The sequence below is a fragment of the Haematobia irritans genome, chromosome 3, assembly GCF_050003625.1.
Source record: "Haematobia irritans isolate KBUSLIRL chromosome 3, ASM5000362v1, whole genome shotgun sequence".
Taxonomy (NCBI): domain Eukaryota; kingdom Metazoa; phylum Arthropoda; class Insecta; order Diptera; family Muscidae; genus Haematobia; species Haematobia irritans.
In genome coordinates this window covers 151,403,852-151,416,784 of record NC_134399.1, presented here as the reverse complement: position 1 = coordinate 151,416,784, position 12,933 = coordinate 151,403,852, and the positions used below count along the sequence as shown (strand labels likewise).

Sequence of the window (12,933 nt, the reverse complement as noted above, 5' to 3'; positions counted from 1 at the left end):
TATATATAATTCTGGACTGATATGTACTAATTTTGTAATGGTTCTTAGAGACTATATACTAATATCATGTACCAAATTTCAGTCGGATCGGATGAAATTTGCTTCTCTTAGAGGATCCGCAAACCAAATCTGGGAATCGGTTTATATGGGGGCTATATATAATTATGGACCGATATGGACCAATTTTTGCATGGTTGTTAGAGACCATATACTAATACCACGTACCAAATTTCAACCGGATCGGATGAATTTTTCTCCTCTAAGAGGCTCCGGAGTTCAAATCTGGGGATCGGTTTATATGGGGGCTATATATAATTATGAACCGATATGGACCAATTTTTGCATGGTTGTTAGAGACCATATATTAAAACCACGTACCGAATTTCAGCCGGATCGGATGAAATTTGCTTCTTTTAGAGCAATCGCAAGCCTAATTTGGGGGTCCGTTTATATGGGGGCTATACGTAAAAGTGGACCGATATGGACCAATTTTTGCATGGTTGTTAGAGACCATATACTAACACCATGTACCAAATTTCAGCCGGATCGGATGAAATTTGCTTCTCTTAGAGCAATCACAAGCCAAATTTGGGGGTCCGTTTATATGGGGGCTATACGTAAAAGTGGAGCGATATGGACCAATTTTTACATGGTTGTTAGAGACCATATACTAACACCATTTACCAAATTTCAGCCGGATCGGATGAATTTTGCTCCTCCAAGAGGCTCCGCAAGCCAAATCTGAGGATCCGTTTATATGGTGGCTATACGTAAAAGTTGACCGATATGGCCCATTTGCAATACCATCCGACCTACATCAAATCGGGGGATCGGTTTATATATGGGGGCTATATATAATTATTGGCCGATATGGACCAATTTTTGCATAAGTGTTAGAGCCCATATACCAACACTATGTACCATATTTCAGCCGGATCGGATGAAATATGCTTCTCTTATAGGCTCTGCAAGCCAAATTTGGGGGGCCGTTTATATGGGGGCTATACGTAAAAGTGGACCGATATGGCCCATTTTCAATACCATCCGACCTACATTAATAACAACTACTTGTGCCAAGTTTCAAGTCGATAGCTTGTTTCGTTCGGAAGTTAGCGTGATTTCAACAGACGGACGGACATGCTCAGATCGACTCAGAATTTCACCACGACCCAGAATATATATACTTTATGGGGTCCTAGAGCAATATTTCGATGTGTTACAAACGGAATGACAAAGTTAATATACCCCCCCCATCCTATGGTGGAGGGTATAAAAAATCGGAAAACTTTAAATTTCTCTGTAAAAGTTTAAATTTCTCTTTAAGTATATTTAGATATTGCCTTCCCTTTACCCGATCAAATATCGAAAAACGTAGAGGATCTTGGTGTAGATACCTCTATCAATTTGTATAACAAAAGGTAGGGCCTTTTCCAGACGTCACCCTCAAACTTTCCTGAAACTTTCAAGAGAATCTGTAAACTTTCAAGTTTTAAATTTTCGGGCAATGTGGAGGGCAACTCAAAAACTTAGGTACCCAATATTAACTTTATAAACTTCCCCCACGTTATCTATAAATTTTAAATAAATGGGAGAAATTTAGATTTTTCACTGTACTTAAAAAAAAGTCGGGCAAAGTAAAGTATGGGATCTTTGTCTGGACATCTCCCCCAAACATCCCTGAATATTTCAAGCAAATCGGAGAACTTAGCTCCAATTTTCAATATGTCGGGCAATGGGGAGGTCCCTTTTTAGGGGTTACATTTTACTTTAACTTTAATTTAGTTGCCAAACCCAACCTTCAAACATCAAGCGAATCGCATAACTCAGGACCAATTTTCAAAAAGTTGGGGAAAGAAGAGGGAGGATCTTCCTCTCCCTTCCCCGCGCAAAAGTCCAAAACTTGTTCCATATGATCACCATCTATGTCCTCTCAAAATTTTAAGTAAATCGGTTTCGGAGCTTAAAATTGTAAGATTAAACAACGTCATTGTTAACATCCCAGCAAAAAAAAAATTGGAAGTTCTTCTAAAGGCACAACTTTAAAAGCACCTCCAAAAATGTTCTCCCAAAGATGTTCTTTATTTTAACTGTACAGGAAGTTCATTTGATGCAATTTTTATAACTTTTTTTTATAATTTTAATGGAAATTTTAAAATTTTTGTTTCAAATAGGTTAACAACTAAGATTTAATAAAATGATACAAATTATTTAAATTTTGCCGAAAAAAAATGTTAAATCCATTCTAGAAAACTTGCGAGTTTTTGAAAATATTTGATGTCAAACGTTCCAGACAAGCGTAAGAATGCATTAAAAATCATAAAATTTTTTTTAAATTTATTTATTTGTCAAAATATCACATATTTTCTTAATTCACATCCAAAACCCTGAATTCGCATCATACCTTAAGAAGTGATGCAAATTCAGTGCAACGGCTACTGAAATGGAGGACATCCGTCATATGACAAGCCCATATTAAATTCATCGCTTCTGCGCCAACACAAATTCCGGATCCCAAAAGTACATTTTCACTACTTTTTTGGCGACGCTTTTTTACTGGGATGGTCATGATTTCGCTCCAATGATTTTTCTTCACTCTTATGGTGTTTTCTTTTCTGAAAAAAGTGCTTTGCCGTCATTTTGTCTGTACAGAATGCGCATTTTTAAAATGTTACCAGCAACCTAAAAAAATGCTATCATTTCAGCGGGCAGAAAAGAATTCAAAGAAGGAAACAGGGCAATCGCAGCACTCACGTTTGTTGGCAGTGCTGAAAATGCCCGTAATTTGCCTCTATGCGTGGCACTATTTTCACAACAGAATTCGAAGCCTTTTCGCACTTTTGCCTGTTTTTTAGAAAAGAACCTAAAAAGTACATTTTCCGGCCAAAATGCAAAAAAGTGCGCATTTTTCATAAGAAAAGAAAACGCCATTAGTTAATTTTTTCTTCTTTGAGAAGAACGAAATTTAATAAATTTCGCAGTTTTTTCCCACTAATTCAATATCTTATTGATCTAATTCAATAGGTTAAATCGCTCCAGTTCGAGTCCTATTTCTGTTCCAATTTTTTTTTTCGATTATCGAAAGATAGAATTTAGAGTTTAATTTTTACCCAACATGCTAAAGTAGACAACTGCGTCAATTACTTTGATTAACATAAATTGAACTGAAATTAATTAAATTTATTACTATTTACAAAACAATAATGTTTACCAATTACACATTCAGTTGAATATAAACCCATTTTAGTTCCATTGCGATTGTATTTACAAAACGTTTTAATTTTCACAAAACTTATGAAAACAAAAGCAGGATTGAAAATGCCTTTGGTTAGTCGTATTATAAAGGATATGGCGAGTCTTAACTAAAGCCAGTAAACTTAATGAAAATAAAAACAATTGCTATTCAACACGACAAAAAACGGGATATGGGGTAATGTCGTTTTTCGACCATTAAAATGTTTTATGGTCAAGGCTTGCCTTAAGGGTGGGGAGTAGTAAATGTGCATACTTATGGCAAAGATATGCTCGATGTCGAGTATGGGAGTGGACGAATTGCAATAATTCATGGTGGAAGCAAATGGGGTTTCACTCTCGAAATAGGCAATTTTCCGTTAATGTAAAATTAAAAAAATAAGTATATTAAAATTTAAATCGGCATAATTTGAAAAATAGAGATATGCTGAATGACGATCATATCGAATCATCTATTTTATAGACCTAGGTTAGGCTATGTATAGTGACATGCCGATTTGTTGGCTCTCTTAGACTATTTACTCCAATGGGATATCACAAGTGTTGAATTTATCTCTTATCAATGAATAACACCTAAAACCACTTACCCCGATGGAAAAAATTACGCCGTAGCCCATCTTATGCCTAGACCTGTCTGCAAATAAAAAACGAATTTGTGCATTCATGAGTCTCAAATTCTAAAACTCCCTACACGCAAAAAAATAATTCTTTCCTCCCAAACGAAATTTTAGACAAACAAAGTTCGTTTCTCATTTGCTTTTCGTTGAAAGGAAGTGTATTTGGAAGAAACGTATATACTTTTTGTGATAAACGTTTATTCTTTTCCAGGATGTAAAAACAATTTCATAAAGACTACCTCAAAAAAATGTTTTTCTAGCTAATTGCATTTTCCCTCACATCTTTCTCACTTCCACGAAGTTTTTTAGTTATTAGCACCTGTTTCTGTAATACAAACAATGTAGAAGAAATTATACGATTTTATAAATTTTAATTTTTTTTTTTACCTTTCGCCAGGACGGAGAATCGAACCGCGAATCATGCAATTTGTAAGCCAAAACACTATCCACTGAGCTATGTAGCCGTTATTGTCATCAATAGACAATTACCCATATAACTTATATTTATATAGCATAGCTTGCGGCGCCCACGAGCCGATTAAACAAAGTTTATTGAACAGAAAAATACATTTAGTTGGGCACCGTGGATCAGTGGTTGCTACGTCCGACTTGCATGCCAAGGATCGTGGGTTCGATTCCTGCTTCGATCAATTTTTTTTTTTATTACATATATTCCAGATATGGTCGGAAGATTCCGAAAAAAATTCAACATTACATTCTACTATATTAAATTTTTACTATGAACTGTAAAATGTGTCTTATTAAAGACCTAAAGTCAGAAAAGAACAGTGTTTGATATAAACGAAATGGTTGTTGGTTCAAAAATAACTTTTTTTATTGAAAAAATAAAAATTTTGTAACAAACGATTTTTTTTGGTGATAAAAGTGTATAATTTTCGAAGCAATTCAAAAAACTCTAACAAAAGAAAAACGTTTTCGGTACACGTTTTCCAAACGTTTTTTTTCTTTCCGTGTACGGGAAATGAATCAACCACAGAACCGGTATAGATCTAGTCCCTGGCGTATATGGACCAGTTACAGTTCAGCTCAAAACGTACTGAAGGGACTGGTGATTTTAAAATGCGTTTGCTATTGACGAGGTAAATTTACACTTTGGGACTCGACTCATTCCAAAGAACACATTCTGCGACAGTATAATAGGGCCACCCCTTAGCCAGGTTCCCGTGAATCAGTCTTGGACCATTTTATTTCTATAGTAAATTTTCTCAAAATTTTATTTCTATAGAGAATTTTGTTAAAATTTTTATTTTTTATTGACACAGAAAATTTTGTCAAAATTTTATTTCTATAGAAAATTTTGTCAAAATTTTATTTCTATAGAAAATTTTCTCAAAATTTTATTTCTATAGAAAATGTTGCCAAAATTTTTTCTATAGAAAATTTTCTCAAAATTTTATTTCGATAGAAAATTTTCTCAAAATTTTATTTCTATAGAAAATTTTCTCAAAATTTTATTACTATAGAGAATTTTGTTAAAATTTTATTGATACAGAAAATGTTGTCAAAATTTTATTTCTATAGAGAATTTTATTAAAATTTTATTGATACAGAAAACGTTATCAAAATTTTATTTATATAGAAATTTTTGCCAAAATTTTATTTCTATAGAAAAATTTTATTTCTATTGAAAAACTTGCTAAAATTTTATTTCTATAGAAAATTTTGCCAAAATTTTATTTCTATAGAAAACTAGCGTAACCCGGCCCGCTTCGCTGCGCCTTCCGAAGCGTATTTGGAGGAACATTTTGCGTTAACTTAGTCAACTATATCCTTCGTGCTGAAAACAAATTCGAAAAGATTTCAATTCTTTTAAATAAAACGGACTACTTGATTTTTCGTTTATAGGTACAAATACGGCGGGAGAGGGTGTGCCCTTTCCTCCAAATTTTTTTAATAATGTTCTGTATTCAAGTAGTTGGACAATCTTGTATATTTCTTGTGAATTTTAAGTGTGGTTTGTCAAGGAAAGGTATCCTTCTCCTCAAGATATCTGAAAATTAAGCACTCTATTATAACATACAAAGAATTACTGTGTCCCATCCAATAAATCGGAAAAAGCAAAAGTAGTAAAAAATTTTACCACATTAACATTTGCTAAAATGTTGGAATATGATGCACCCTATACGTTGGCTGCCAATTTCATGTAAATTTAAGTTCTTTACTAAAAAGAAGTCACCTTCGCTCCACTCCGACCTGATATCGGACTATCACGTACCCTCCCAATAAACACAAATGTTTGAAAAATACTAAAATTCAATAATTTTTCAATCATTTTTTCAAAGGATTAGGGTAATATTCAAGTTGAGAAATTGTTGAGAAAATCGCGTTCTCAACAAAAAACAGACATTACCCTCAACTGTAAAATTCAACACAATAGCAATAATTTCTCAATTGTAATCCTCAAATTGAAATGCATCGCTACTCAATAATTTCTCAAACAGTTTTCAATGTGAGAAAAATAAAAAATTACCATTGTTGCGAATACATTCAAACCACAATTTGTATGAAAGTCAATCCTAGTTCTAACTGAAAGTCAATACTAAATTTCTAGGGATTTTGTAAATTTTATTATTTTTTTCGTTAACAAATATAATAATCTTAAAAATAACATTAATAATATATAAAAATAATAATATAATACCAATCAAAATGTAATTATCTTATTAAACGTATTAATAAATAAAACTATGAATACAACTTTAAATATCTTAAACATTTTTACATGTATAATTCCATTTCCTCCATAATGTTGGTGTCATTAATATGCTGGCATTTGAAATAATTACTATCGAGGAACTTGCTGGCTTGTGTGTTAGAATAGATTCCAGCAAGAGGAAATCACAAAATATCAAACTGATGACGGGATGTAAATTGATGTAATGCACATTTTCATCCAGAAGTTCTTGATTTAGGAATTGTTGCACTTTGGTTTAATTGATTGCACTATGTAAGTTTTCTGAAAACTTTTCTTTGTTGTTCCCTTCATCGGTTTTTCATCGGCCAACATCTTCCAAGAATATACCATCCAATGATTTTAGTTTTCTGCAAAACAATCGAGTTTTGTGATTTCCATTATGTTTTCATTTCACTTTTTATTTTGACTTACCAATTTGTATTTCTTCCAACTGACCACGTACTTCGTGATTTCCTCAAGAACGTTGGTGTTACAAAATTGTTGTTATTAAAATACTGGCAATTTTCAGGAACTTGATGTCCAGATAATTGGAATAAATTTCCAGCAATTTCAATTCACAAAATAACAAATTAAACCGATGATGCGATATAAATTAAACTATATCACATCGATAGTTTAATTTATATCGCATCATCGGTTTAATTTGTTATTTTGTGAATTGCGAATTATCATCCAGTAGTTGTTGATATGGAAAAGCATAAATACCAAGTTTTTTTGGTTGCACTTTGATTTATGGAAACTTTCTCTTCTCGATAAACCACTACCATTTTTCATCGGCCAGCCTCTTAATGTGTCCAAGAATCAGCATCCAAATATTTTAGTTGTCTGCAAAGAGATTTGAGTTTAGTGACTTCCTTAAAGTTTTAATTTCGTGTTTTAGTTTTACTTACCAATTATTATAAGCAATTTCAATTGATTATTAAAAAATGTCCACATTTTTGTATTTCTTCCATGAACTTTGTTGTCCAAAGTAGTATTGAAAACCATGTGGTTTTTTCGTTGCATTTCAGGGTAGTGTTTTGTCAAAGTTTTCTCCAATTATCTTCAACACATTTTCAAAGTTTTCGTCAACATTTTGCCAAATTGGTTGTAATTCGCAAACAATTTGAAGATGAATTGAAGATGAGCTTTTTCAAGTCAAGTTGAATTTATTTTGAAAATGATATTTACCCTCAAACTGAAGAGGTGTTGCATTTGAAAAACGCTCATCCTGTGTTTATTGGGCTATATTAATTTCGCAACTACTCATTGGTTCCTATAAATTCTATCGAAGTAAATCGACAGAGTTTATTTCAATTTTCCCCTTCCCTAACCAGATATCGAAAAATCATATACTAATTTAAAAATCATGTATAAATTTAATCACCTCCTCCCACGTTCCCTGTAAATTTCAAGTAAATCGGCGATGTTTAAATTTTGCCGTATTGTTTTAAAGGGACGTCACTTTCCCCGATACAATATCGACAAACACCGTAGTGAATAGCACCCCTAACCTTCCCTGAAAATTCTTGAAACTCTCCTTCAAGTGTGGGGCAAGGAAGGTTGCCTCTTCGTTCATAACCTTCCCCCACTGCTTTTGTAAATTTCAAGAAAACTTAAATTTTTTTTTGCAGTTTTAGAGGAGGGCCTCCTCCCCGACCAAATGTCGAAAAGCGTATCTTTTGTAAACGTCCCAGAAAATGTCAAGCAAATTATAAGCCTAAAGGGGCGGCCTCTCTTCCGTCCAAATATCACAAAATCAGGTATCAACTATTACGGTTGACGGAGGTTACGATCTCTCCAAAGTGCTCTGTAAATTTCAAGTAACTCGGTAAAGTTTAATTGTTTCTCTGCATGTACTTAAGAGAAGCGGATGTCTCCCTATGCCGTTTTATTTTTATTAAAAAATCAGGAACCTGATATAAATTTCATAACCTCACCCATTTTTTCCGTAAAATTTCAGTCGGGGGAGTTTAGTTTTGTTTTCACTGTACTTTAAAAAAAAGTCTGGCAAAGGGCTGGTCCCCCTCCCCGACCAAATATCGAAAAATAATGTAGCGGATTTTTGTCTAGATGCCAACCCCAACATTCAATGAAAATTTCCAGCAAATCGCATAATTTTGTTCCAAGTTTCAAAAAGTAGGGCAAGGGGGAGGTCCCCCTCCCCATCCACATATGAAATCATCGGGTACCCCATATTATTTCCATAACCTCATCACATGTTCTCTGTAAATCTCAGATAATTTAGAGAATTTTAGTTTTTTCACTGTACTTTAAAAAAAGTCGAACAAAGGGGAGGCCCCCCTCCGCCACCAAATATCGAAATATAAAGTAGCGGATCTTTGTCCAGATGCCAACCCCAACCTTCAATGAAAATTTCAAGCAAATCGGTCAACTTTGGTCCGAATTTAAAAAAGTCCGACAAAGGGGTCCCCCTCCGCGACCAGGTGTCAAAAAATGAGGTACCCTATTTTCACCACATGAACGCCCCCTACGATCTCTGAAAGTTTCAAGTAAATCGGTTCAGTCGTTTCGTAGCCAACTCGGCCCACACAAACAAACAAAAAGTCGCTTAAGGGGAGGTACCCCCTCCCGATCAAATTTCGAAAAAAAAATTGCGAATCTTTGTCTAGGGATCACCCCCTACTATCCCTGAAAACTTCGTGCAAATCGGTCAAGTTTGGTTTAATTTTCAAAAAGTCGGACAAAGGGGAGGTTCCTCTCCGCGACCATATGTCAAAAAATGAGGTACCCTATTTTCAGCACATGAGTGCCCCCCACGATCTCTGAAAGTTTCAAGTAAATCGGTTCAGCCGTTTTCGCGCCAACCCGGAACATACAAATAAACAAACAAACAAACAAACAAATAAACAAACATAATTTGAATTTTATATATATAGATTCTGTCAAAATTTTATTTCTATAGAAAATTTTGTCAAAAACATTTTTTTTCTATAGAAATCTTTGTCAAAATTTTATTTCTATAGAAAATTTTGTCAACATTTTATTTCAATAGAAAATTTTGTCAAAATATTATTTCTATAGACAATTTAGTCAACATTTTATTTCAATAGAAAATTTTGTCAACATTTTATTTCAATAGAAAATTTTGTCAAAATTTTATTTAGTTGTAGAGGAATATTTTGCAAAATCTTCCAAAGCATCAATAATTCTTCTAATCTACCAAACAGTAAAGACTCTACCATTTTTGTTAGAATTCTACCAACTGTGGCAACCGTGATCGGAAGTGAAGAAAATCGATGGAAGATCCAGAGATGCTTTTCAAATTTTCTTTCTGTGATATTTGACAATTATCATGTTTTGATAATTTCAACTTAATTGAATATTTTGATACATTTCCCATCCTCTCAATAGTTTCGATTTTGCCAAAATGTAAATTCATATATTTTTTACATCTGCTTGCGTTTATTCAAGCTCTTTTATCTTTGGGAAACATATGATTCAGCAGCTAGTACTTCTCTAAAATTCGAATGTCTATAAAAAGAAAACTTTTTTATATTGCAACATCAAATTTTTTTTACATCTTTGCAAATTCTCCAGAATGAAAACTATTGTAGAATTTATGATTTTCACCCAGACCAATTTTATTCAAATATTCATTTCAAAGAGTTGCCTAACGATGTACTGTGGGGTTTTTAATGGTAAACCGAAATTTTCTCCGGAAAGAAATAAAAAGAAAATGCGGAAGAAAAAAATGAAGCATTTTTTACAATTCGAGAAAAAAATGAAAGAAAACATAAAACGTGCTAATAATAATGCCATAAAGTAAGAAATGGGATTCTTGCCACAAGGCAAAGACTCTATAACTTCAACAAATGTTGTCTATGTTGGTGGAATGGGAGGAACATTAAAGAGTATGTCCACCAAGAGATCGTCTACAGAAGATTTAACAAAAGGAGAGGTCTATTGTTGAATTCATTCAATTGTCTAGATTCAAAGAGGAAAAATATTTTGTAGTTCATGATGGATAGTTAAATAAACTGTGGCTTGCAATGGATGGGGAACTACTTGCAAATTTAAACAAGACATCTATGAAATTTAAAAGAATACCGAATGTCTATCGAAAAAAATTTAAACACTTCATCATTAATCAAAGTGCAAATTTGGCAATTAGAATTAAATGCTGGAATTGGAAGAGTATTTTTAATCCTTTGGGGGTTTGAGAAAAAGTTGAATACAAACAGAACAAGTATATACGGCCGTAAGATCGGCCAGGCCGAATCTCATGTACCCTCCACCATGGATTGCGTAGAAACTTCTACTAAAGACGGTCATCCACAATCAAATTACTTGGGCTGTGGCCGATGGCAAGGCATCTTAAAACTTCTTAACATCATCTTCCGGTATATATAGGGAAGAAATAATTAAGAACCGATATGAACTTTTGTGCGGTAATTATAGAGCCAGAATTGAAATAATGGGGTAGCTTTATATGTACGCAGAGAAGGAATGTGATCACCTCAAACATGTTTTAAGAGCAAAATGTTATTTTTGTATGGTGGCCATGTAACATGTTTGTCACTAAAATGTTATTTTCTCGTCAAATATAACCTGCTTTCCGAAATCAGATACATGATTTCCGAGAAAATAACATGGTTGCGAAAACCATGTTACATGGTCACCACCCAAAAATAACATTTTGCTCTTAAAACATGTTTGAGGTGATCATATTCCTTCTCTGGGTGTGGGGGCTATATACAATTATGAACACGAGGCTACCAAAAATGGAAGATTGTTTACTGTTTGGTAGCATTCTTATGTTGAAGATTTTACAAAATATTCCTCTCCAACTATGAAATGCTTCATAAATTTTCCATAGAAATAACATTTTGACAAAATTTTCTACAGAAATAAAATTCTGACAAAATTTTCAATAGAAATAAAATTTTGAAAAAATTTTGTATAGAAATATAAAATTGTGGCAAAATTTTCTATCGAAATATAAAATTTTGGTAGATTATTTTTGGCTCGAGTAGCAATCGTGATTTTTCTGTGATTGGGGATTGGTTTATTTGGGGCTATATAATATAAATCGATACGGACTAGTTTTGGCATGGTTGTTATCAACCATACACTAGCGAAATGTACCAAATTTCAACCGTATCTGATGAATTTCGCTCCTTCAAGAGGCTCCGGAAGCCAAATCTGGGGATCGGTTTATATGGCGGCTATATATAATTATGGACCGATGTTGACCAATTCTGGCATGGTTGTTAGAGATCATATACTAACACCACGTTCCAAATTTCGGACGGATCGGATGAAATTAGCTTCTCTTAGAGCCTTCGCAATCCAAATCTGCGGATCGGTTTATATGGGGGGCTAGGTTAGGTGGCAGCCCGATGTATCTATGTTAAGCTCAATGACAAGGGACCTCCTTTTTATAGCCGAGTCCGAACGGCGTTCCACATTGCAGTGAAACCACTTAGAGAAGCTTTGTAACCCTCAGCAATGTCATCAGCATTACAGAGGTAGGATAATCCACCGCTGAAAAACTTTTGGTGTTCGGTCGAAGCAGGAATCGAACCCACGACTTTGTGTATGCAAGGCGGGCATGCTAACCATTGCACCACGGTGGCTCCCTATATATGGGGGCTATATATAATTATGGACTGATGTGGACCAATATTTGCATGGTTGTTAGCTACCATATACCAACACCATATACCAAATTTCAGCCACACCCAAAGAAAGAAAAACGTTTGGAAAACGTGTACCGAAAACGTTTTTCTTTTGTTAGAGTTTTTTGAATTGCCTCGAAAATTTTAAAATTTTATCACCAAAAAAATTCGTTTGTTACAAAATTTTTATTTTTTCAATAAAAAAAAGTTATTTTTGAAAGAACAACACAGTCCATTTCGTTTACATGAAACACTGTTCTTTTCTGACTTTAGGTCTTTAATAAGACACATTTTACAGTTAAAATTTTATATACTACAATGTAATGTTGAAATTTTTTTCCGAATCTTCCGAACATATCTGGAATATATGTAAAAAAAAAACAAAAAAACTTTGGTCGAAGCAGGGATCGAACCCACGACCCTTGGCATGCAAGTCGGACGTAGCAACCACTGCTCCACGGTGCCAAACTAAATGTTTGTTTCTTTTAAATAGACTTTGTTTATTCGGTTCGTGGGCGCCGCAAGCTATGCTATATAAATATAACTTATATGGATATTTATCTATTGATGACCATAACAGGTACATAGCTCAGTGGTTAGTGTGTTGGCTTACAAAATGCATGGTCCGCGGTTCGAATCTCCGTCCAGGCGAAAGGTAAAAAAATTATAAAATCGCATAATTTCTTCTACATTGTTGGTATTACAGGAAAAGGAACTAAAAAACTCGTGG

General features: G+C 33.9%; 1 long non-coding RNA gene across 1 annotated transcript; it reads right to left on the bottom strand.

Moving 5' to 3' along the window:
* Positions 1-6,431: 6,431 nt before the first annotated feature.
* LOC142229654 (uncharacterized) lies at positions 6,432-7,785 on the bottom strand. Its single transcript, XR_012720450.1, has 3 exons — positions 7,473-7,785; positions 6,994-7,407; positions 6,432-6,929 (listed from the first exon to the last, which is right to left on the bottom strand). It is a non-coding gene; the product is annotated as an uncharacterized LOC142229654 (long non-coding RNA).
* Between the last annotated feature and the right edge of the window lie 5,148 nt (positions 7,786-12,933).